Below are 27,779 nucleotides of genomic sequence, written 5' to 3'. Positions count from 1 at the left end.
TACACTATAACCAACACAGCAGCATCATTACTGCTATAAATTTTATTCAACAGGGCTAAAAGTTTCACCAAGATTAAAAATTTCAGTTTTAAGAGGGTCCTGGCCAAAAGAGCAGCACAAATAAGTATAAACAATAAATATACATTACAAAATAAAAACCAATTCTAAAAATATAAAACACTCAGCAATTTAAATCATCTACACCTAGATGTACCCGTTTCCAAAATTCCGTGACATGACTAAGCCAGCAGCGATATACATCACATTTTGCACTGATAAATGCCCACAAAGCACCAAATGTGTTCTTTTTCATCACCAAAACACTATGGTTATAAAGTTCCAAGTTTTCTGTTTTGCACTCGAGCAATGGCACCAGCTGGCTCGTTCAGCTGATACCACCTTTAGTACCTCGTATCAACTTTTATAATATACACTTAAAAGAAATATTACATATGAAACTATGAACACATACAGACAGCATTTCCTTTACATTGTTTTCCCCTTCAATAATCTAATTATTGTTGGTCACAAAGCTCTCTGTGAGTTTAGGTGAAGAGCACTTGGGAATGTGAACAGCACAAAGTGACTTATTGTAAGTGGACAGCAGTCATGTGACTGCTGTCCAGTTACAATAGCCAATCACTCAAATGGTATGTCTGTGACCCACCTCACAGAAAGTACAGTGAAAGGTGTTATTTAATGTTGCCAATATGATGTCAAAATGAATCTCCAGATCACATTTCTGTTATTTTAGCTGTGTGTTGGTCACAACATGCATTGGGGGGGGGGGGTGTCTAGTCTTTAGAGCAGCACCTACAAACAAAGCAGCACATGCTTCTCATGTTGGCGGTGTGCAAGGTTTTATCTGTTAACACAGCCACCTAAACGAAAACCATCACGTAACACAGCAGTATTGTGCATGACGTGTAGTGTTTCAGGCATTAGAGGAGAATGCACTTCCTGGGTTTGTTGACGACGGGTGGAGGGTAGAGGACGGCCCGGATGGCCTCATCAAACACCGCTTTAAGGCCACGCTGAGTCAGCGCCGAGCACTCCAGGTACTTGACAGCTCCTAATGGAAATGCACAAAACAAAAGTTTGTGTCTGCAGACTGAGGACAATACAAGGATTTCAAGACATTTAAAACAAGAACACAGTTAATATGTTTAATATTTCATCAAGAAAAAAAAAAAAAAAAAAGACTAGCTGCATTAACTCCTTGGTAATTAATCAATACCAATGCTGTAGATATACTGGGAATTAAACATTTGTGCATTCCAGAGATGGGCGGGGCTGGATATTTGGTCACAGAATTACATCTTGGAGGACACACTATAGCGCTAATGACATCTAATGTAACAAGCACATTTAATTATTAATTATTTTAAAAACCTCAACTGGGTAGCAGCCACTGAACAGTGACACAGCAACTAGCACGTGCACCTCCTAATCTGTCAGGGTTTTTTTGCTTGGGGCCACGACATTGAATCTGGTATGGATCAGAATATTGATATGGCACAAGTTTAATGCTGGACTGGACTCTAACGGGGACTTCTTGTTGAAAAAGAAGCATATTATCCACTCGCACCATTGGGTTGCCCCTCTCTGGCTCAGTATACATAGAGTCCATCCCCTTGATCCCCAAACAGGATGGATGGAAGCTGCCCGATGTCACTTAATCAACTCATGCTATCAGAATACAACCCCTGGCAAAAATTATGGAATCACTGGCCTCAGAGGATGTTCATTCAGTTTAATTTTGTAGAAAAAAAAAAGCAGATCACAGACATGACACAAAACTAAAGTCATTTCAAATGGCAACTTTCTGGCTTTAAGAAACACTATAAGAAATCAGGAAAAATAATTGTGGCAGTCAGTAACGGTTACTTTTTTAGACCAAGCAGAGGGGGAAAAAAAAAAAAAATATGGACTCACTCAATTCTGAGGAATAAGTTATGGAATCACCCTGTAAATTTTCATCCCCAAAACTAACACCTGCATCAAATCAGATCTGCTCGTTAGTCTGCATCTAAAAAGGAGTGATCACACCTTGGAGAGCTGTTGCACCAAGTGGACTGACATGAATCATGGCTCCAACACGAGAGATGTCAATTGAAACAAAGGAGAGGATTATCAAACTCTTAAAAGAGGGTAAATCATCACGCAATGTTGCAAAAGATGTTGGTTGTTCACAGTCAGCTGTGTCTAAACTCTGGACCAAATACAAACAACAAGGTTGTTAAAGGCAAACATACTGGTAGACCAAGGAAGACATCAAAGCGTCAAGACAAAACTTAAAGCAATATGTCTCAAAAATCGAAAATGCACAACAAAACAAATGAGGAATGAATGGGAGGAACCTGTAGTCAACGTCTGTGACCGAACTCTAAGAAACCGCCTAAAGGAAATGGGATTTACATACAGAAAAGCTAAACAAAAGCCATCATTAACACCTAAACAGAAAAAAAAACAAGGTTGCAATGGGCTAAGGAAAAGCAATCGTGGACTGTGGATGACTGGATGAAAGTCATATTCAATGATGAATCTCGAATCTGCATTGGGCAAGGTGATGATGCTGGAACTTTTGTTTGGTGCGGTTCCAATGAGATTTATAAAGATGACTGCCTGAAGAGAACATGTAAATTTCCACAGTCATTGATGATATGGGGCTGCATGTCAGGTAAAGGCACTGGGGAGATGGCTGTCATTACATCATCAATAAATGCACAAGTTTACGTTGATATTTTGGACACTTTTCTTGTCCCATCAATTGAAAGGCTGTTTGGGGATGATGAAATCATTTTTCAAGATGATAATGCATCTTGCCATACAGCAGAAACTGTGAAAACATTCCTTGCAAAAAGACACATAGGGTCAATGTCATGGCCTGCAAATAGTCCAGATCTTAATCCAATTGAAAATCTTTGGTCTAAGTTGAAGAAAATGGTCCATGACAAGGCTCCAACCTGCAAAGCTGATCTGGCAACAGCAATCAGAGAAAGTTGGAGCCAGATTGATGAAGAGTACTGTTTGTCACTCATTAAGTCCATGCCTCAGAGACTGCAAGCTGTTATAAAGCCAGAGGTGGTGCAACAAAATACTAGTGATGTGTTGGAGCGTTCTTTTGTTTTTCATGATTCCATAATTTTTTCCTCAGAATTGAGTGATTTCATATTTTTTTTCCCTCTGCTTGGTCTAAAAAAGTAACCGTTACTGACTGCCACAATTTTATTTCCTGATTTCTTATAGTGTTTCTTTAAAGCCACAAAGTTGCCATTTGAGATGACTTTAGTTTGTGTCATGTCTGTGATCTGCTTTTTTTTTTTCTACAAAATTAAACAACTGAATGAACATCCTCCGAGGCCGGTGATTTCATAATTTTTGCCAGGGGTTGTATAATTAATTTCTTGCCAAAGATCAACAAGCTTGTTTCAAGACAGCTCCAAAGCAAATAATCAAGGATGTACAGAGAGCTGCTGTAGTTAGTGATGTGATGCTCGAAGCAAATGGCTCAACACAGTATCTCTCTTTCAAATCATAAGTGTTGCTGCAAGATGTTTTGATGCCTTGCTTCACCTTGCAAAAAAATTCTGTGACTACCGAAATGAAGCTTCATTATGGCACACACGTATCGGTGACGTGACTTACCAATTTAAATTCAGGGTGAGAGTTATCAAACTCTCACAGTGCTTATAAACGGACAATCTCTCTGTGCTTCCCGGGTTTGTTGAGAGGAGTTTTGGCGTGTGTCGTTACTATAGTTTCATCGATTGACAACCAACGAGAGAGATTTAGGTCAGATTAGCATTAGATTATATAAACAATCATACATTTATACACTCACATTGACACAGACATTCAGACACACTATATATACTGATTTACACCACAAATATATCAGGTACACATACAGAGAAAGATTAATAGGTTAGTTAGCAAAGAAGTATAAAGTGAATGTGAGAAGATTAGAACATGTTTTGTGTGATAATCTGTGTAGTGAGTGGTTGAGAGCGTGAGGAAAGGAGAGATAGGGAGGATGGAGTCTGCATTTATCCAACTTTTTACAAGCTGGACAAAATCTATCTTCACATGCCAGCAACATCTGTGCCGTGTGAGAGGGTCTTCTCCAAAACTGGAGAGGTAGTAAGAAAGAAGAGGGACAAACTCAAGCCTAACACCACTGAAATAATCTTGTTTTTAAAATTAAAACCTTTGAACCCCCTTCATTTGGTACAGCTATTGTCCTAACAGTCCCTAGTTGCACAAGCATTCCCCATTATATCTATTACATACAGTATTTTATGATGGTACAATCACATAAGTATATTATTAATGTCTTTAAATGAAAATGTAGTCAAAAAATTTCATGATGCACGTCGAACCTTTATTATTAAACATATATAACAGTGCCGTACTATTCCTGACACCTTGCCCTTTATTGTTCCATGCAAGTACTTTGTTGAAGATTGGCCAGCAGATGTCACCATATTTAATTGTATCAATTGCTTCAGATCGATTCTGTGGGTCAAAAAGCTGCAATTCTCCAGCACTAGTTGTAATGACTTGGCCAGGAGTGCTACCTAGACAACAAAGCTGCTACCATATTATAAAAATAAAGGTTGGTGGAGTGAATATATTTGGAATATCCAGTCTAGTCTAACAGATCAGACCAAGAAGCTTGTATACGGGCCGACAGAGATGACACTTTCAAGGCCAGTTGCTGGTACAGAACATGTGCGATTTCTTGAGAAATGTGTGCGGGTGTGCTCATACCGTTGGACACTGTGGATGGCGCCACATACAGTATCAAAAGGACAGTTCAACAGAAATCCAGAAGCAGCTGGCAAGACTTTTCAGCCTGAAAGTCATTCAGGTTTTGTCTTTTTAATGTTTGATACGAACTCCACAACTTTGTCAGTTATTTTGTTGCTGTTCAAACCCTTTGTGCAGCAGAAACAATGTGCAGCAGTTATGTCAAAAAAGTTTGATTAGCCTTAATTTCAGTGCAGCAGAATTCTCACTGCATGCGAAAATCGTCCTCACCATCTCTACAGTCATTTTCTCACATGTAGTTTCAATTTTTCGATGTGCTTCACTTTATTTTATTTTATCTGCATAGAGCAAGTGCTCTGACCACCTCTTGTGCAGGCACAAAAACATTTCACATCAAACTTGCTTGGGGTGTTTGTTTGTTTTTTTTTAAATCTGCTGAAGTGTCTGCGTGACAAAGCAACCGATCCAAAGATGCACAGCCTGTCAATTCTATTCACTTTATTTATAAAACACACATAAGTAATCCCACGGTGTTTTAAAATGGTATGGCTGAACTTAAGAGTCCCTTTATACAGAAAGTAGCAACAACTGAAAACACTGTCATTTTGGGGCCAATTGTGCTGACTAAACTTTCATGTTTTTAACATTTTTTTTGTTTTTTTTAATAACCACATACAGCAACACATGCAGGTACAGGTACTTTCTAATAAATATAAATAAATTATTAATTAATTAATAATTATTTATTTATTTATAAAAAATATAAAAATAGTTAAGCCATGAAATTTACAATTTATTTAATTAATTTAAAGCCTGATTTATCCTTCTGCAGCTCTGTAACTCTGTATCTTGCAATGACGTGACGTCGACGTACGTGACAGTTTAAGTTCTCCGTCACTGAATTATGCTTTATTTTGGATTAATTTGACCCTCAACAAGCTTTTCTTTCTAATCAACTTCCAATTCAAAAGGTAAGGCGTACAATTCCCTCTTTTTTCGACTATGTGTTGTAAATTTGTGGACGTTGGTAGTGATCCGGATCCGAATAAAAGATCTGGATCAAGATTTCACTTTATATATGCTTTGAAGGATTACTTCAAAACTACTTCATGGATTTTGACAAAATTTTCAACACAGGTATATATTATGCCACGGAAGACACCATTAAATTTTGGAGGTGATCCGGATCCTGGATCAAGATTTCACTTTATATTCGCTTTGAATTACCTCAAAAACTGCATCACGGATTTTTATGAAATATTCACACAGATACATATTAGACCATTGAAGACTCCATTAAATTTTGGAGGTGATCTGGATCAAGATTTCCCTTTATATAGACTTTGAAGAATTACGTCAAAACTACTTCACGGATTCTCACCAAATTTGCACCACAGACAGATATTAGGGCATGGAAGACGCCATTAAATTTTGGAGGGATCCAGTGTCGCACCGCCCTGCATCCACTGCGCATGCATCATTTTGGAGCTCAGCAGCTTATCTGAGACAGAGGTCTCTTCAACCAAGTGATTAAATGGATTATTAACCACCAAATGACAAGGTAAAACCTCTTAAATCATTCTAAAGTCAGTTTTAAGCAAAAACAAGGCAATAGTCAGTGACGCTTTGAAATAACCAACATGCAGTGAATGCATCAGCTAGCAGCTCGTGTAGCTGCGGCACTCTGATGGCTTCCTCCATCTTTTATGATGAAATAATGCTGAATTTATGTGGAAATTATTGTTGTACAAAAGCTTCAGATATCCGTCACTGAGATAAAGGATGACTGGAGTGCAGTTTAATGCAGAAACGAGGTGATAATCGGTGAACCACAGCTAATGATGCATGCACAGTGAAGGCAGTGCGGACCGATTTTTTAGCGGGGACCACTCAGTCGCCGACACTGGATCTGAATCCAGATTCTGGATCAAGATTTCATTTTACATAGCCTTTGATGGATTACGTCAAAACCCGTCACTGATTCTCAACAAATTTGCACCACTGATCGATATTAGGGCATGGAAGACTCCACTGAATTTTGGAGGTGATCCGGATCGGATTGGCGACGTCAGAAATCTCGATTGCTCTTATTATTATGTTGCTGTGCATGTTGTGATGGTGGGGAGGAAACTAACACAGACACACAGGAGAACAAGCAACTCTACACAGAAAAGAACCAAATCATGAGTGGGAACCACTGTGCAACTTTACATCAGTACGAGAGAAAATGTTTGTACCAATCTGTTTGGCCATGGCCAGGCCTTGGGCATTAGTAATAGGAGCACGTTTCTCCGCTTTCAGCTTCTCTATGGTCTCCTTGTCATCTCTCAGATCCAGCTTGGTTCCAACCAGGATGATGGAACATTTTTACGATGATGGTCCACCTCATTGTACCACTGCACAGACATGCACATAGAAATATATTTGCATAATATTTTGTTATCATTCTCTTATTCTTTTCCCACATTCACAGTGAGTGATGGTTCTGAGATTTTCTCCATGTAATCCAGTCCCACACCTCTTACCCGCTCAGTACATTTTCCTCAACTCATCCATCTAATCCTAACCCCCACTTCAGCTTTATCTCCCCTCATTGCCCATGTCTTAACTCCCACACCACGGCTCTTTACAATTTTAATTTATTTTTCATTATATAGCACCAATTGCAACAGAGTTGCCTCAAGGCGCTTCACACAGCTAAGGCCAACCTTACTAACCCCAGAGCAGCAGTGGTAAGGAAAAACTCCCTGTGAGGAAAAACCCTCAAGCAGACCAGACTCAAGGGGTGACCTCTCTGCTTGGGCCATGCTACAGATATGAATTACAGAACATTTCACAAAAGAATATACAAGAAATGCTGTTGGTGCACAGCACAAATACCACACCCATCTCTGGATGGAGTGCACCTTGGACAGAAAAACAGAATCAGGCATCAGAAAGACAAGAAATACAACCCTGGCAAAAATTATGGAATCACCGGCCTCGGAGGATGTTCATTCAGTTGTTTAATTTTTAGAAAAAAAGCATATCACACACATGACACAAAACTAAAGTCATTTCAAATGGCAACTTTCTGGCTTTAAGAAACACCTATAAGAAATCAAGAAAAAAAGATTGTGGCAGTCAGTAACGGTTACTTTTTTAGACCAAGCAGAGGGAAAAAAAATATGGAATCACTCAATTCTGAGGAAAAAAATTATGGAAATCACCCTGTAAATTTTCATTCCCAAAACTAACACCTGCATCATATCAGATCTGCTCATTAGTCTGCATCTAAAAAGGAGTGATCACACCTTGGAGAGCTGTGCACCAAGGGACTGACATGAATCATGGCTCCAACACGAGAGATGTCAGTTGAAACAAAGGAGAGGACTATCAAACTCTTAAAAGAGAGTAAATCATCATGCAATGTTGCAAAAGATGTTGGTGTTCACAGTCAGCTGTGTCTAAACTCAGGACCAAATACAAAAAACATGGGAAGGTTGTTAAAGGCAAACATACTGGTAGACCAAGGAACACATCAAAGCATCAAGACAGAAAACTTAAAGCAATATGTCTCAAAATCCAAAATGCACAACAAAACAAATGAGGAACGAAGGGGAGGAAACTGGAGTCAACGTCTATGACTGAACTGTAAGAAACCGCCTAAAGGAAATGGGATTTACATACAGAAAAGCTAAACGAAAGCCATCATTAACACCTAAACAGCCCAAAACAAGGTTACAATGGGCTAAGGAAAAGCAATCGTGGGACTGTGGATGACTGGATGAAAGTGATATTCAGTGATGAATCTCAAATCTGCATTGGGCAAGGTGATGATGCTGGAACTTTTGTTTGGTGCCGTTCCAATGAGATTTATAAAGATGATTGCCTGAAGAGAACATCTAAATTTCCACAGTCATTGATGATATGGGGCTGCATGTCGGTAAAGGCACTGGGGAGATGGCTGTCATTACATCATCAATAATGCACAAGTTTACGTTGATATTTTGGACAATTGAAAGGATGTTTGGGGATGATGAAATCATTTTTCAAGATGATAATGCATCTTGCCATAGAGCAAAAACTGTGAAAACGTTCCTTGCAAAAAGACACTAGGATCAATGTCAACGAGCAGATCTGATTGATGCAGGTTTTAGTTTGGGGGATGGAAATTTACAGGGTGATTCCATAATTTATTCCTCAGAATTGAGTGATTCCATATTTTTTTTCCTCTGCTTGGTCTAAAAAAAGTAACCGTTACTGACTGTCACAATCTTTTTTTCTTGATTTTCTTATAGTGTTTCTTTAAAGCCAGAAAGTTGCCATTTGAATAATGACTTTAGTTTTGTGTCATGTCTGTGATCTGCTTTTTTTCCACAAAATTAAACAACTGAATGAACATTCCTCCGAAGAAGGTGATTCCATAATTTTTGCCAGGGGTTGTACAGTATAATTTGCCAGCATTAAACAACAAGTAAAACAAAAAATATTAAGGTGATCACCCAGCCACTAAACCTAAGCTTCACCAAAAGACCCAGAATTTAGGTAAAGTTGAGGCTGCGGCACGCTCCGTTTACTAATAAAATGTTATTAAAAGAGTAAAGCACAGAACTATACTATACCAGTATGCTAGCCATACGAAGGGAAAATAAGTGAGTCTTAAGTCTGGACTTGAAAGGCTTTTTTAAACCTGACCTTGAACCTTTGCTTTAATTCTTTGATGAACACCAGCAGCAATCCTTGCAGCCTGTTGCAGTTGTTCCATCCAATCTGCCATCATCTTATAGATTTCAAACTATGTATCCACTTTTTCAAGACAGCTCCCTGTATAGTGGGGTGCCATAGCAAAATAATTGTGCATTCCGTGATAAAAGCATGAAATTTAGCACACATATTCTAACCTAACTATATGTTTTTGGGGGTTTTTTCCCCAGATGTTGAATTATCCTTAAACTGACCTCTAATGACCTACAGAGGTCAATTAAGAATTATACAGAGGTCAAAGTTTAAAAATGTTCCAATCATATTTAAAAGGTATACCATATTATTTGTCTGATTATAAAGATTCTATAAAGGTATAGTTCAGACCATCTATGACTGAATTCTATGGAGTTCTGTGGTAAAAAACAGCAAAAATAGTGACAAGTGTCAATTTCAGTTGTTACAGGGGTCAAAAGTTAAAAGTTGCTCCAATTTTTGGTAAAAAGTGGTGCAAATTATTTGTTGAGCTAATCGGATTAATAAATGGAATTGTTTTGTCTGTGCTGAATGTTTGGTCTCCAAAGGTCAAACAAGGTCAACGTCCATTGGATTGTATGACATATGCTACATTGTAAAATGATGACTAAGCATGATAGATGGTGCAAAATATTCCTTTTTAAAACACTAATAAACCAGCAATTTGCATCACTTTTTACTAAAAGTGAAGCAACTTTAACTTTGACTCCTGTACAAAATGAAACTGACCTTTAGCATCCACTTTGCTGTTTTTACCCAATAAATTCATAACATTCACATATAGAGTCCAAACTATACCTTTGCAGTTTCTTTATGATCAGAAAATAAAATAGATTATTAACAAGCAAGCAAGGTTAATAATTTGTTTATTAAATATATAACTAAACATGCAATCTTACAGTGTCGCCCGAATATGAAAGCTGCTGACGGGGTGTTTGGCTCCATCGTCAGACCTGTTCACTTTTCTTCACCCTCCATGAAGAACTGCTTAACAGATGGTCCGGTTTGTTAGCTGGTAAGCTTTCAATCTATGTTTTTCCAATGCTGTTTAGATATTTACTGAGTATGTTCATGTCGGACTTGGTTTTTCAAATCGTGTTTTTTAGCTTTCTGGTTTGTAACAAAGGTTTTAACTGTTCGGAGCTGTGGTTCATCTTGTTGCATTTCATTTGCACGTCCACTTCGAGCTTGTTTACCATTCATTCCTCCATTTTCTTTGTTTGCTTTTTGTTTTGTTTTATGTCACACCTGTGAAAATTGTAAATAAAGGCACAAATCTGATACGATCCGGATCAACTGTCATGGTCACAGTCAGATATGGGGGAAAAATATCAGACCATAAATCAGCCGATCAGAGTGTGCGTAGCCATATAAATAATGTGGTATATTTTTTCAATATGATTGGAGCATTTTTCAATTTTCATGGTGACAAATGGCTGCCACGGGTGACATATTTAAAAATCAAATGGCTCAATATCCAGTTTGGCTATATGTGTACTAGAGTCTGTTTTTAACCACAAAATGCACAACTGTTATGGAAATTTTTAACTAAACTGCACCACTAGTAAGCTAACTTCTAAATCCTGATCTACTTGTTGATTTTCAGTTTTCCTTCTTCCAAAGCCCTTCTCTATTCTTTTATCTTCCCCCTCTTCTGGTGCTGCACAAAAAAAAATGTTATTTGTTAAAGACTAAACAAAAGGTAAAACCAGCTGATGTGTTTCAAAAATCTAATCCACACTGACACCTCAGCGCCATAAACCTTTATTCTTCACGGTGTTGGTGTGGCACCAACTTACCTTGGAATCAACATTTTTAAAGGAAGTCGGATTCACAAGAGAAAAGCAGATGAGAAACACGTCCTAGTAAGGAGAAAAAATAAAAATATATCAGAGCCAGCAACAATCCCTTCCTTCTGGCAACAACAGAAAAGCACTCCCATGTTTAGGCACACAATGGAAAGACTTTCTTTGTTGTTTTTTTCCTCCCTTCAGTCACTTTATCAGGTCTTTATCACTGGAGTTTCGACACACAGAAACAAATGACACATAGGTGTAAGAATATATGGTGCATTAAATTACTGTTTGTGGATAAGAAAGTGGGCGGAGTCTGTCATAGTCTTCTTGACCTGCAGTATCCCAAAGGCCCAGGCATACTGGTTTCCCATCTATCATGACATTGGCGGAGTAGTTGTCGTAACTGAAAGGACAAAATGTGACAATTAACTAAACCTACTTGATTCGTTTTTGATAATATGCCACTAAAGATATTATCTCAGTCAAATAACATAAAATTCAAACTATAAAACTACAGCTGTTATGAACTGAGGCATTAAATCCTACAACCCCAATTCCAATGAAGTTGGGACATTGTGTACAACGTAAATAAAAACAGAATACAATGATTTGCAAATCTTCTTCAACCTATATTCAATTGAATACACCACAAAGACAAGATATTTAATGTTCAAACAGACGTTTTTGTGCAAATATTTGCTCATTTTGAAATGGATGCCTGCAACACATTTCAAAAGAGTTGGGACGGGGCAACAAAAGACTGGAAAAGCTGACGAATGCTCAAAGAACACCTAATTGGAAACAGGTGAGTGTCATGATTGGGTATAAAAGGAGCATCCCCAAAAGGCTCAGCCATTCACAAGCAAAGATGGGGCAAGGATCACCACTTTGTGAACAACTGCATGAAAAAAATTGTCCAACAGTTTAAGAACAATGTTTCTCAATGTTCAATTCCAAGGAATTTAGGGATTCCACCATCTACAGTCCATAAAATAATCAGAAGATTCAGAGAATCTGGAGAACTTTCTACACGTAAGCGGCAAGGCCGAAAACCAACAATGAATGCCCATGACCTTCGATCCCTCAGGTGGCACTACATTAAAACAGACATCCTTGTGTAAAGGATCTTACTGGGTGGGCTCAGGAACACTTCAGAAAACCATTGTCAGTTAACACAGTTCGTCGCTACATCTACACCCCTGGCAAAAATTATGGAATCACCGGCCTCGGAGGATGTTCATTCAGTTGTTTAATTTGTAGAAAAAAAGCAGATCACAGGACATGACACAAAACTAAAGTCATTTCAAATGCAACTTTCTGGCTTTAAGAAACACTATAAGAAATCAGGAAAAAAAAAAATTGTGGCAGTTAGTAACGGTTACTTTTTTAGACCAAGCAGAGGGGAAAAAAAAAAAAAAAAAAAAAATATGGAATCACTCAATTCTGAGGAAAAAATTATGGAATCATGAAAAACAAAAGAACGCTCCAACACCACTAGTATTTTGTTGCACCACCTCTGGCTTTTATAACATACTGCAGTCTCTGAGGCATGGACTTGAGTGACAAACAGTACTCTTCATCAATCTGGCTCCACCTTTCTCTGATTGCTGTTGCCAGATCAGCTTTGCAGGTTGGAGCCTTGTCATGGACCATTTTCTTCAACTTCCCCCCAAAATCTCATTGGAACGGCACCAAACAAAAGTTCCAGCATCATCACCTTGCCCAATGCAGATTCGAGATTCATCACTGAATACAACCCCTGGCAATAATTATGGAATCACTGGCCTCAGAGGATGTTCATTCAGTTGTTTAATGTTGTTGGAAAAAAAAAAAGCAGATCACACACATGACACAAAACTAAAGTCATTTCAAATGGCAACTTTCTGGCTTTAAGAAACACTATAAGAAATCAGGAAAAATAATTGTGGCAGTCAATAACGGTTACTTTTTAGACCAGCAGAGGGAAAAACATATGGAATCACTCAATTCTGAGGAATAAATTATGGAATCACCCTGTAAATTTTCATCCCCCAAAACTAACACCTGCATCAAATCAGATCTGCTCGTTAGTCTGCATCTAAAAAGGAGTGATCACACCTTGGAGAGCTGTTGCACCAAGTGGACTGACATGAATCATGGCTCCAACACGAGAGATGTCAATTGAAACAATGGAGAGGATTATCAAACTCTTAAAAGAGGGTAAATCATCATGCAATGTTGCAAAAGATGTTGGTTGTTCACAGTCAGCTGTGTCTAAACTCTGGACCAAATACAAACAACATGGGAAGGTTGTTAAAGGCAAACATACTGGTAGACCAAGGAAGACATGAAAGCATCAAGACAGAAAACTTAAAGCAATATGTCTCAAAAATCGAAGATGCACAACAAAACAAATGAGGAACGAATGGAGGAAACTGGAGTCCAATGTCTGTGACCGAACTGTAAGAAACTGCCTAAAGGAAATGGGATTTACATACAGAAAAGCTAAACTTAAGCCATCACTGACACCTAAACAGACAAAAACAAGGTTACAATGGGCTAAGGAAAAGCAATCGTGGACTGTGGATGACTGGATGAAAGTCATATTCAGTGATGAATCTCAAATCTGCATTGGGCAAGGTGATGATGCTGGAACTTTGTTTGGTGCTGTTCCAGTGAGATTATAAAGATGACTGCCTGAAGAGAACATGTAAATTTCCACAGTCATTGATGATATGGGGCTGCATGTCAGGTAAAGGCACTGGGGAGATGGCTGTCATTACATCATCATAAATGCACAAGTTTACGTTGATATTTTGGACACTTTTCTTATCCCATCAATTGAAAGGATGTTTGGGGATGATGAAATCATTTTTCAAGATGATAATGTATCTTGCCATAGAGCAAAACTGTGAAAACATTCCTTGCAAAAGACACATAGGGTCAATGTCATGGCCTGCAAATAGTCCGGATCTTAATCCAGTTGAAAATCTTTGGTGGAAGTTGAAGAAAAATGGTCCATGACAAGGCTCCAACCTGCAAAGCTGATCTGGCAACAGCAATCAGAGAAAGTTGGAGCCAGATTGATGAAGAGTACTGTTCGTCACTCATTAAGTCCATGCCTCAGAGACTGCAAGCTGTTATAAAGCCAGAGGTGGTCAACAAATACTAGTGATGTGTTGGAGCGTTCTTTTGTTTTTCATGATTCCATAATTTTTTTCCTCAGAATTGAGTGATTCCATATTTTTTCCCTATGCTTGGTCTAAAAAGTAACCGTTACTGACTGCCACAATTTTTTTCCTGATTTCTTATAGTGTTTCTAAAGCCAGAAAGTTGCCATTTGAAATGACTATTTTGTGTCATGTCTGTCATCTGATTTTTTTTCTACAAAATTAAACAACTGAATGAACATCCTCCGAGGCCGGTGATTCATCATTTTTGCCAGGGGTTGTATGACTTTCATTCCAGTCATCCACAGTCCACGATTGCTTTCCTTAGCCCATTGTAACCTTGTTTTTTTATGTTTAGGTGTTAATGATGGCTTTCGTTTAGCTTTTCTGTATGTAAATCCCATTTCCTTTAGGCGGTTTCTTACAGTTCGGTCACACACGTTGACTCCAGTTCCTCACATTCGTTCCTCATTTGTTTTGTTGTGCATTTTCGATTTTTGAGACATATTGCTTTAAGTTTTCTGTCTTGACGCTTTGATGTCTTCCTTGGTCTACCAGTATGTTTGCCTTTAACAACCTTCCCATGTTGTTTGTATTTGGTCCAGAGTTTAGACACAGCTGACTGTGAACAACCAACATCTTTCGCAACATTGCGTGATGATTTACCCTCTTTTAAGAGTTTGATAATCCTCTCCTTTGTTTCAATTGACATCTTTCGTGTTGGAGCCATGATTCATGTCAGTCCACTTGGTGCAACAGCTCTCCAAGGTGTGATCACTCCTTTTTAGATGCAGACTAACGAGCAGATCTGATTTGATGCAGGTGTTAGTTTTGGGGATGAAAATTTACAGGGTGATTCCATAATTTATTCCTCAGAATTGAGTGAGTCCATTTTTTTTTTTCCCTCTGCTTGGTCTAAAAAAGTAACTGTTACTGACTGCCACTATTTTTATTTTTTTTGATTTGTTATAGTGTTTCTTAAAACCAGAAAGTTGCCATTTGAAATGACTTTAGTTTTGTGTCATGTGTGCTTTTTTTCTACAAAATTAAACAACTGAATGAACATCCTCCGAGGCCGGTGATTCCATAATTATTGCCAGGGGTTGTACAAGCGCAAGTTAAAACTCTACCATGCAAAGTGAAAGCCATATATCAATAACATTCAGAAACGCCGCCGCCTTCTCTGGGCCTGAGCTCATTTGAAATGGACAGACACAAAGTGGAAAAGTGTGCTGTGGTCTGATGAGTCCACATTTCAAATTATTTTTGGAAATCATGGACATCATGTCCTCCAGACAAAAGAGGAAGAAGACCATCCAGATTGTTACCAGCGCAAAGATCAACAGCCAGCATCTGTGATGGTATGGGGGTGTGTCAGTGCCCATGGCATGGGCAACTTACACATCTGTGATGGCACCATCAATGCTGAAAGGTACACCCACGTTTTGGAGCAACACATTCTGCCATCCAAGCAACGTCTTTTTCAGGGATGTCCCTGCTTATTTCAGCAAGACAATGCCAAGCCACTTTCTGCACGTGTTACAACAGCGTGACTTCATAGTAAGAGTGTGGATACTAGACTAGCCTGCCTGCAGTGCAGACCAGTCACCCATTGAAAATGTATGGCACATTATGAAGCACAAAATACAAGACAACGGAGACCCTGGACTGTTGAACAACTGAAGTCGTACATCAAGCAAAAATGGGAAAGAATTCCACCTACAACGCTTCAACAATTAGTGCCCTCAGTTCCCAAAGGCTTATTGAGTGTTGTTAGAAGGAAAGGTGATGTAACAGCTTTTTGAAACGTGTTGCAGGCATCCATTTCAAAATGAGCAAACATTTGCACAAAAACAAAAAAGTTTATCAGTTTGCATATTAAATATCTTTTCTTTGTGGTGTATTCAAATGAATATAGGTTGAAGAGGATTTGCAAATCAGTGTATTATGTTTTTATTTACATTTTACACAAGTCCCAACTTAATTGGAACTGGGTCTGTATGTCGCAGACAAAGACGAAGAATTCCTGTCCTATTTGCATAATGTAACCAGTTCTTCCAGATCCCTCATCCTAGAGATGCTCTGTTCTTTGATCACTTATCTCAGTCTTATTTCTCAACATTCAATGTCTGCATCAAATGGAGGGGAAAAAAAAAAAAAAATCATTCAGCAAATCATTCCATGCCAAATGGCCACCAACAAAGAGACACAATAAGCTCTACAATCAATAAATTGAAGGTTTTTGTTATCAGTTCCCACAATTGCACTTCTTTCAGTTTAAGTAGTTTACGGGTCAATTACTTCAGTAAATTCTGATCACAAACCCCATCTCAGCAATGTTATTGTGTGTGTGTGTGTGGGGTGGGGTGGGGGGGGGGATCACACCAAAAGATCTGTGACAACACAATCTTAATTTTCATGAGCTTTATGTGCACATTTACAGTTTGGCCTATGTTCTATTAACTGCATATATCACCGATCATTAGCTGTACATTCATACTACCTGTGCACTGCAGTTTACAGTTATTATTGTGTGTATATTTTTCAATGTCTTTGCTCAGAAAAAATGGTATCCATTCGCAAAATATATTTTCTCTCAATCATACTATTTATATGATGGTCATATCCATATTTTGCAATGTACTGATGGGCTTAAATTCACTACGTGATTATGTCAGATTGGGTAGTGTTTATAAAATAGGTAGCTGACATTTTTCAAGGGTGATAATAAATTATGCAAAGCTTCTATGATGATTTTAACTGAAAGTGCAGGAAATTAAAATTTGAAAGGTTTGTGAATAATTGCATATATTATTTTGCACAATTAATTGATGTCACAAACTGGCAAGGTGGAAATATTTCCTTTGTTCAGAGCTTGTCTTGTTACCAGGGAATGATTAATGGTAATATCAAGGTCCATTGTTCACTGTTGTTATCCAATATCCCCCAAAATATATTTGTCTTAGCAACTTTCCATTTTCACAAAGTTCATCCTTGACCCAAAATACATAAGCATACGAAACGGCAAACGCCAGCTCTCCCCATTTCTCCATGATCGAAGTTACATACACGCATACACATACAAAGAGGCCACTCCCCTTGTAATATGTAGATAACTGTCCATTTCGTTTTTAACTGAACATTATCATTAGGTACAACCAAAATGCCTATGGATTGTTACATGTACAGTTAATATGTTTGGAGGGAACTGCACACCTACAGTGAGGAAAATAAGTATTTGAACACCCTGCAGTTTTGCAAGTTCTCCCACTTAGAAATCATGGAGGGGTTTGACATTTTCATCTTAGGTGCATGTCCACTGTGAAATTTGTGATAAAATATATTATATGTAAATATTTCTAATGCTTTATCGTCAGTTATGATTCTAAGTATTCCACACATCACGAATAGACATACGAGGTCTGTCCGTAAAGTATAGGTCCTTTTTATTTTTTTCAAAAACTATATGGATTTCATTCATATGTTTTTACGTCAGACATGCTTGAACCCTCGTGCGCATGCGTGAGTTTTTCCATGCCTGTCGGTGACGTCATTCGCCTGTGAGCACTCCTTGTGGGAGGAGTCGTCCAGCCCCTCGTCGGAATTCCTTTGTCTGAGAAGTTGCTGAGAGAATGGCGCTTTGTTTGATCAAAATTTTTTCTAAACCTGTGAGACACATCGAAGTGGACATGGTTCGAAAAATTAAGCTGGTCTTCAGTGAAAATTTTAACAGCTGATGAGAGATTTTGAGGTGATTCTGTCGCTTTAAGGACTTTTCACGGTGCGAGACGTCGCGCAGCGCTCTCAGGCAGCGTCATCAGCCTGTTTCAAGCTTAAAACCTCCACATTTCAGGCTCTGTTGATCCAGGACGTCGTGAGACAACAGAGAAGTTTCAGAAGAAGTCGGTTTCAGCATTTTATCCGGATATTCCACTGTTAAAGGAGATTTTTTTAATGAAAGACGTGCGGGCGGATTGCAGTGTCGGCTCGCAGCCGCCGCGACGCTCCGTCACAGGAAAAACACCTCTGTTGGAAGCCTTGAGGACAAGCTGGAACATCTCCAGCTGATAAACAATTTCTCATATACTCACTCCACTGAAAGCCATCAAAAGCCAACTGGATTTTAACAAATGGTTATCAACACGGAGGTGTTTTTCCTGTGCCGCCGCGCTGCGTCCCGACGCGCGGACCCGTCCGCACATCTTTCATTAAAAAAAATCTCCTTTAACAGTGGAATATCCGGATAAAATGCTGAAACCGACTTCTTCTGAAACGTCTCTGTTCTCTCACGACGTCCTGGATCAATAGAGCCTGAAATGTGGAGGTTTTAAGCTTGAAACAGGCTGATGACGCTGCCTGAGAGCGCTGCACAACGTCTCGCACCGTGAGAAGTCCTTAAAGCGACAGAATCACGTCAAAATCTCTCATCAGCTGTTAAAATTTTCACTGAAAACCAGCTTAATTTTTCGAACCATGTCCACTTCGATGTGTCTCACAGGTTTAGAAAAAAATTTTGATCAAACAAAGCGCCAGTCTCTCAGCAACTTCTCAGACAAAGGAATTCCGACGAGGGGCTGGACGACTCCTCCCACAAGGAGTGCTCACAGGCGAATGACGTCACCGACAGGCATGGAAAAACTCACGCATGCGCACGAGGGTTCAAGCATGTCTGACGTAAAAACATATGAATGAAATCCATATAGTTTTTGAAAAAAATAAAAAGGACCTATACTTTACGGACAGCCCTTGTATATGCCTAATGTGTGTATGTGTATACGTATGTTTCGCTTACTCAGGTGTGGCTTTAGCATGACAGAATAAATAGCAAAATAAAGAAGTGCATGAGTTGCTGATTAGTTGAATACGAGGTCTGTTAGAAAAGTATCCAACCTTTTTTTTTTTTTTTTTTCAAAAACCTGGTGGATTTGAATCATGTGTGCTTTCACGAGTCAACCTTGAACCTTCGTGCGCATGTGTGAACTTTTTCACGCTTGTCGACTGCATCAGTTGCTGGCAAGCAGCATTTGTGTGAGGTGGTGTGTTGTGCTCTCTGTGGATTTTCATTGCAAGGAAAATGACGTAACGAATGGAGCAGCGCTACTGCATCAAATTTTGCCAGAAACTGGGCGACAGCCAGGTGGAAACCATTCGGAAGATTCAGACAGATTTCAGTGGCTTTTCAGTCGTGTGACTATCCGAGAAATTGCGGAAGAGGTGGGCATCATTTTTCAGAGTCCAACATGTCCTGTGAGACTTCAAAACGAAGTTGCTTTTGCTCCGCCATCAGCAGCTTCGGCACGAATTTCGCCAAAAAAGTGCTGACGTCCACCTCTTCCGCAATTTCTCGGATAGTCACACGACGGTCCCGCATCACCACAGCGTTCACTTTGGCAATGACCTGGTCATTTCAGCATGTTGATGGCCGACCGGAGCGTGGCTTGCTCTCCACTGCTGTGCGGCCATCTTTAAACTGGGTGTATCACTCCTTAATCTGTGTGATGCCCATAGCATCATCACCAAAAGCCGTCTGAATCTTCCGAATGGTTTCCACCTGGCTGTCGCCCAGTTTCTGGCAAAATTTGATGCAGTAGCACTGCTCCAGTCATTCCGTCATTTTTCTTGCAATGAAAATCCACCGAGAGCACTACACACCACCTCACACAAATGCTGCTTGCCAGCAACTGACGCAATCAACAGGCGTGAAAAAATTCACGCAAGCGCACAAAGGTTCAAGGTTGGCTCATGCAAGCACACTTGATTCAAATCCATCAGGTTTTTGCAAAAAAAAAAAAAAAAAGGTTGGATACTTTTCTAACAGACCTCATATACCGTAAACACTTAATGGATTCAGATGGACCAGTGAATTTTGTCTGTTATAATCGAAATCCATCATATGTAAAATGGGCAAAATTCGTTACATGTATGCAACAGATTAGTTACAGCCAGGAGGAGCGAATGATCTACGGGGAATCCCCAGCACCAATTCATCTTACATATTTCCTTGATTCAATGCATGACCTCAAATCGGGACCTGCCTTATTTAATGGATAGGTCAAACCTTTGTCTGTAACTGCTCATAGGAATGTCCAAATATTCTCTCAAATCATAGTATTTGTTTAAACAATACCTTGTTAAGTAAGCGGATATTTTAAATTATGATAATTTATACCCGTTTTCTTCAAAATCTGTATGCCCAGTTGTTTCTGATCTGTAGAGTCCATAACAAATGCCAGAAAATGCAACAATGCTTATTGTATTCATAACTCAGTAAAAAGAAATTTATCTGATGAGGACACATAATGACATTTTGAAATAATATCCCTAAATGACTATATTTTACACTGGACAAATTGATCAACATGGGATAAAAGTGAAAAATCACCCTCTTTACAAAATGTGTCCATTTGATCATGGCTAGCCCGATGGAAAATCCTACAGACTGCTCATTTTCTTAAAGACGACATCTTCAAAACCTTCCACAGCCTCTGATATGTCACCCTGACAACTATCTGCATTGCTTCCCAAAACTGCCTGATGCACAAACTCGCTGGTGACTGGCAATTTCCACAATAGTGCATTATTATTATTTATTTTATTTTTTTCAGCTGCAGTTGACTCAGCAATAGTCACTGTGTGTGTGTGTGTGAAAAAGTATAAAGTGTGTGTGATTTTTGTAAACTCACACTGTGGGGATGTACGCCTCTCCAGGAAATGCATTGGTGGTGTAGCTGATGAGCAGGCAGGTCTTGCCTATAGATCTGGAAATGTAAAGCAGAGGAACATTAGCTAAGGTGCTAGTAACTTCAACCTCAATCTGCTCTCAATTCAACCCTGTGGTGTCATGATTGAGTAAAATTTCTGATTTACATAAAACTTTACTGGATATCAAGCAGTCATGTTTCTATTAAACTTTCTTGTCAGCATAAATGCACAGAAGAAAATTAGAAATACCGTGTACATAATTTGATGGGATTTTCAATAGGGTTGGGACAATTGGTGGTATCACTCTTTCCTGTCAAACAGGTCACAGCAGGTGACCTGTTTGACAGCCCCTCAAGTTCCCCATTTCTATTTACATTGTATACCAATGACTGAGTCAGCTCCCAGCCAAACCAGTATGTTGTTAAATTTTCATGACACTAATACTTAGTATGATTAATATGAACAGTGGAGATGTTGCTGGACCCCAGGTCTATTGGGAACGGTAGATTGGTAGCCATACATGGACGTAAGATTGAGCAGGTGGATTCATACAAATATCTGGGGGTTTACATTGATTAAAAAAAAAAAAAAAAAAAAAAAAAATTAAGCTGGCAAGTGTCAAGCGTTTGTGCCCGAATCCACCAGCGCATGCACTTTCTCTGTCGACTCCGATTGTCTGGTGTATGTAGGAATATTATGTTGATTTTCTACAGAGCAACTACTGAGTCTGTGTTACAGTACGGTATTACCAGCTGGTTTGGCAATGTAACAGTTAAATCAAAAACTCAAATACTAAATCTGATAAAAACAGCTGGCAAAATCATTGGCACAGTGGTACCTTTAACTACTCATTTTTCTTTGAACAAGCAATTCTCAGACTTGCAGAGAATATTTTATTGGATGCGTCTCACATCCTGCAGTCTGAATATATTTTACTTAACTCAGGAAGGAGGTACAGAGTTTCTCTTTGTAAATATATCCGATATAAACATTCATTTATCCCCTTGTCCATGAAGCTCATAAATGAGCAAATGGCTCAGGGTGGCCAGGAAATACAGTATAAAGGTCATGTGTTGCTGAATTTGCACTAAGATGCTGGTATGGTTTTTGTTGATTATGTATTTGTATTTTAATTTTGATCTATAATTTATGTAGTAGTTTTTGATGCATGGGTGGTATGTGTTGGATGTGTCTGTGCAGCAGACCCCTCTACCAAAGACACATTTCTCCCTAGGGAGACTAATAAAGAAACATTGATTTGACTTTGAATTATTCGTAATAGCAGAATACGACCAGCTTGTGTCCAAGTAGTCGACTAATATTGTTTTGGCTGTTAGTAAGGTAATTCTGCTGCCATGATTTTCCTATAACATGAAACTGCAACTAATGTGTTTTATGACTGTTTAATTTACTGTATGCATTTCCACTGTGGTTGCTGTACAATGCCTCCAAACCTGAACAATTATTATTTCATTTTCAAGAATCAGATAATCCCCAAGACTCTTAGTTTCAGACTGTTTCCAGTAAAGAATACTTTGGAAAATAAGGAACAATTTAATTTTACAGTAAAGAGGCTAAGAACCTGTATCACAGGTATGAGGAATCAAAACTCATTTTCCAGAAATGAGCCATCAGCTAAGGAATGAGGAAACAATTGCTGATAAGGATATAGTTCAGTGTTCAAATGTCCAATACACAGAACATCAACTCCTATGCTCTGGCAGGCAACAGAGTCCCCCACTGCAAACTTAACAGTTTATCTCACACACACACACACCATCAACAGGGCTAAGGGAACATGAGTATAAGGCCACATTAAATTCTGGTTTCTCCTTCCATTTTAGGTGCTGGTCCTGATATGAGTGTGGCTGCACCATTGTAAAAATGTCAACTGAATGAGAACGCAAATACTATGTGTGCTAAAATTCACTTAGGGCACCAAAATAACACTGCATGAAAAAATAAGCAAAAAAATGTTCTGCTGGTCAGTATTAAGTTAATTTTATGTTGGGTACAAGTCCGGACACCTATAATGTACCAATTTACTTTGGATACCTAGCAGTTTCATAAATCAAGACAACTGGAAAGTCTAATTTAGGGAAAACCATCCCAAATTGCATGCCACAATTGGCCACAACACATTTAATGCCATGATTTTCCTATAACATGAAACTGCAACTAATGTGTTTTATGACTGTTTAATTTACTGTATGCATTCCCACTGTGGTTGCTGTACAATGCCCCCAAACTTGAACAATGATTATTTCATTTTCAAGAATCAGATAATCCCCAAGACTCTTAGTTTCAGACTGTTTCGAGTAAAGAATACTGTGGAGAACAAGGAACAATTTAATTTTACAGTAAAGAGGCTAAGAATCTGTATCACAGGTATGAGGAACCAAAAGTCATTTTCCAGAAATGAGCCTGCAGCTAAAGAATGAGGAATCAATTGCTGATAACTAGGGCAGTCACAATTATTACAATATTCACCAATCGCAATTATTACAATATTTGCGATTATTTTTCATATTCGCGACTACCGTGAATTATTTATTTTATCGACAAAGCATAAAACGTGTTGTGAAAGTGTAGGAACACGGACCCACAACAGGGGGCGCAAATGAACGGACATTCGATTGGAGAAGGTAAATAAGTTTTACTGTTGTGAAACGAGCACAACCAATACAACAATCAACAATTTGGGGTTAAGCCGAATTCTGCTGGTGTCGTGTGGGCAGGCTCGAAGGTAGGAGACGTCCGTCCAAGTCGAACCGGAACCACCCAGATCTCCTCTGCCACCGAACCCTGGAAGTACTGGAACTGCCAAGTCCCGAATTCCCAGGTGGCCACTGCCTCCGCTCGTCGGATCCGGTACTGCTGGCAAGAGAGAGCAACAAACATACAGGTGTGGATGCGGCTGCACCCAGTAACACGGAGAGGGAAGAAGCCGTCTCCACCTCTCGTCACATTAAAGCAGGAAGGTGAGTACTTATCCAAGCAATCGGCTTTCGGTAGTCAGCTGTCCTGAAAGGATTAACAAGTATTATCAGACTCACAGAATATGCTGCAGAGAAGGTTACCTCTATCTCAAGGCGATATCTCGGCACTGAGGTGGAGACGCCGTCCTGCTGATATACCTCTGTGCTGAGTGGAACAGCTGTGTCCAGTGATGGGTGACAGCTGTCACCCTGGCTGCTCTCGTGAGGCGGCAGCGCCCTCTGGTGCCTGGAGCCCGCACTCCAGGCAGGGCGCCCTCTGGTGGTGGTGGGCCAGCAGTACCTCCTCTTCAGCAGCCCACACAACAAAACGACTCAGAATCTGACGTCATTGTGCTGCAGCCTCGCTCACTCTGTTTCGCTCTCATTTTAAGGCAGGCCAATAACATGGAGGGTGAGGAGCAATCCGTCCTGCTGTTTGGATAAGACGGCTGATTAAGACAGTGACCGTCTTCTTCAAAGCCGTCTAAAATGCGGAGTTTACCAAAGGAGCTGTCGGTGTGTGTGTCTCTGTGTATGTGTGCGCGCGGAGTCAACAGGCTGCAGACTTCGAGGGAGGGGGTGGGTGAAGGCCCAGTGACACGGCACTTAACGAAGGGCAACGAAGCCCTGACGAAACAAGAAATCTGGACTTTTGTTGACTGTCGCTGCCATCGTTTAACCTTCGCACAGCTTCGTTCCTGCAGCTGGCGCTATGTCAGGATTTTTAAACTGTTGAAAAATTAGAACGAAGGGCAACAAAAACTTCAATTCGTCTGTTTCGTTTTGCTGTCGTTCTTGACATTTTTTTATAATCGTTTTAGTTTTTGTTAAGTTATTGTTTAATTTGACTTCGTTGGAGCAGCTGAATGTTTTCGTGTAGAAGCCGGTTTGTGAGCGCTGAGGTTTTGTCACGTCCGTCGACCACCATTTCCAGATGATCTTCTTGATGTTTTTGTTCTAAAACTGCTTGTTGAGTTGTCAGTATCAACAATGGTGATGAACACAAAGGTATTTATGAATTTCAGTTTAAGCATGCTTGGTGGTGGTGGATCTTCCACTGAACTCACTATTTATTCTATGTCACATCCATAGACCAACCAGTACCTTTTTTGCTCACAGTCTCCTAACCTATTATCATTGATTACTAATACTTGTATTAGTAAAGAACTTTTACGCCTGCTATATCACTCCATCTCATGCTTTTATCTATCCTGTTTTCTGGTGTGTTTTTTTTTTTTTTTACTATTCTGCACTTCTGTTTTCCAACAAAAATCCAGTGTTGTGGATCAAATGATTTACAACAAAGTTCTAATGCATCAAATCAGTGTCAAGGTGACATAAGTTTTCTGTATGCTATTTACACCTTACTTCAACACTGATGCATACTTATTCTTCATCATGTCTCCACATAAACCAGACATGTTCTGTTGTGTACGATGTCACGTCTGTAGACCAGTATATTTTACAAATATGTTCAATATTTTACCACATCTTTATGAAAAAAAAGACATTTCATTATGTTTTTGCTGCTTTTGCCAGTTAACTAATTGTCTTGCCTACAGAATTAAGGTATTTCCATAAGGCTAACGCACAATTAATTTTGAGGGGTAGTTGGCCACCATTTTGGCACCCTAATCACCATGTACAAGAGAGACCTATGGAACTAGTTTTGGATGGTCACCCCTGCCAGGTGAGACTTTAACTGGTTGAGGCTCTCAGCATTTACTCGAGGTTGTTAGTTTATTTTTATTAATAAAAGTTGCAAAAATTTCAAAAATAAAAAAATTTTATGTTATCAATATGGAGTGAGGGAAAAATTTATTTACTCCTTTTGGGAGTAAGGCTGTAACATAAAATGTGGAAGAAGTGAAGTGCTGTGTTCACACTATCCAAGTATTTTAATGTGCACTGTACAGTTTTGTATTTTTTGCATTACTATAATTAATCAAAAAATAATAACAAAAATTTTACCTGCAGCGATTCTTTCAGCTTTTAAAAACAAAAAAAAACTACAACTGTTATCTGGGTTAACACACATTTTCATGTTTGTAAAAAGCTTTTAAGCCAACTTTTAGAACTTACCCATCCCCGACAACGACACACTTTATGGCCTGCATTGAGCCGCAGCTAGCCAGTTTAGCCTGGAGTCAACCTTGACTCACAAAATGCTACCAGCGTTGAAACCGAATCCTTTAAATACACTGAATGGAAGTTTACAGAAACTTACAAGTGAATCGCGGTGTTTATGCGCATGCGCCAACTCAGGCGGAACTAGGAGTGCTCAGGGTTGCACCTTGTTAAAAAAAAACTAAATAACTAAATAATCCCACCACCTTGTTATATTTTGGACACGGCTTTCTGTACGTCGAGCAACTTCAAAACTTACCTTTCATCGAGTTTGCGAATGTCGTTTAGGTCTGTTTTGAATGCGCTAGCCAGCTACTAGCAGACACGCTAGTATTTCCGTTTATAAAAGCAATTATCTAACAAGAGCTCAACAGGGGCTAGCAGACAAAACTGTCAGTCTGACAATAATAAGTCGAACATAAGAAAATTAGACAAAAAGGCAAAATATGTATATATAAAAAAAAATACCGTTCTTCACCCTTCAAAAGAAGAGGCTTCTTCTTCTGTGACTTTTATTGGCAGCTCGCAATCTCAGTACACTACCGCCATCTACTGGACTGAGGTGTGAATGCTTTGGGAATTGTGGAAAATAAAATACTCGATGGCTTGTGTTCCTGGAGACAAACTTGATACATATATATATACAATTTTATATAAAATCATGGAGTGAATATTTGCAAGTAGCAAATAAGCAGCTGATGTGGTTGTTAGAATAGAATAGAATAGAATCTTTATTGTCATTTCCCATATATACATATATACAACGAAATTTAGCCTCTGCATTTAACCCATCCTAATTACAGTTAGACACAATCCAACCACTAGGAGCAGTGGGCAGCCACAGTCTGGCGCCCAGGGACCAACTCCTTGGTCAGGGGCAGAGAAAGGAGCAGATCCTAAATAAGCATGTTTTGACTGTGGGAGGAAACTGGAGTGCCTGGAGGAAACCCATACAGACACGGGGAGCACATGCAAACTCCACACAGAAAGGCCAGGAATCGATCCCATGCTGCCACAAAATGCACTAGCCCCTGCTGCAGTGCTAACCACTAATCCACCGTGCTGCCAACGACAAGGGAATGACAACCACAGTTGTGGTTGTCATTTTCAAGTCCAGACTTAAGACGCACTTATTTTCCCTTTCATATGGCTAGCATACTGGTACAGTTTTGTTTTACACTTTTTACTCTTTTAATTCATTTATTAGTAACTGGAGCGGGCTTCGGCTTCAACTTCTGGGTCTTTTAGTGAAGTTTAGGGCTAGTGGCCGGCGATCACCTTAGTATTTCTCTGTTTTTCTTGTTTAATGCTGGCAAATTATACAGCATTTTTTGTCTTTCTGATGCCTGATTCTGTTTTTTCTCTGTTTAAGGTGCAGCTCCATCCAGAGATGGGAGTTGTATTCGTGTTGGCGATCCTCCTGTCCTGTGCGCCAATAGCATTTCTTGTATATTCGTCCGTGAATTGTTCTGTGAATTGATCTGTAATTTATGTTTGTAGCATGGCCCAAACAGAGGGTCACCCCTTTGAGTCTG

At 39.3% G+C, this 27,779-nt stretch overlaps 1 pseudogene; it reads right to left on the bottom strand.

The window, feature by feature from the left end:
* LOC117527960 lies at nucleotides 1–26,353 on the bottom strand (annotated as a pseudogene).
* Nucleotides 26,354–27,779: the final 1,426 nt, after the last annotated feature.

The sequence above is a fragment of the Thalassophryne amazonica genome, chromosome 16, assembly GCF_902500255.1.
Source record: "Thalassophryne amazonica chromosome 16, fThaAma1.1, whole genome shotgun sequence".
Taxonomy (NCBI): domain Eukaryota; kingdom Metazoa; phylum Chordata; class Actinopteri; order Batrachoidiformes; family Batrachoididae; genus Thalassophryne; species Thalassophryne amazonica.
Note: the sequence above shows the minus strand (reverse complement) of the source record. Positions and strands in the feature narration are given on the sequence as shown.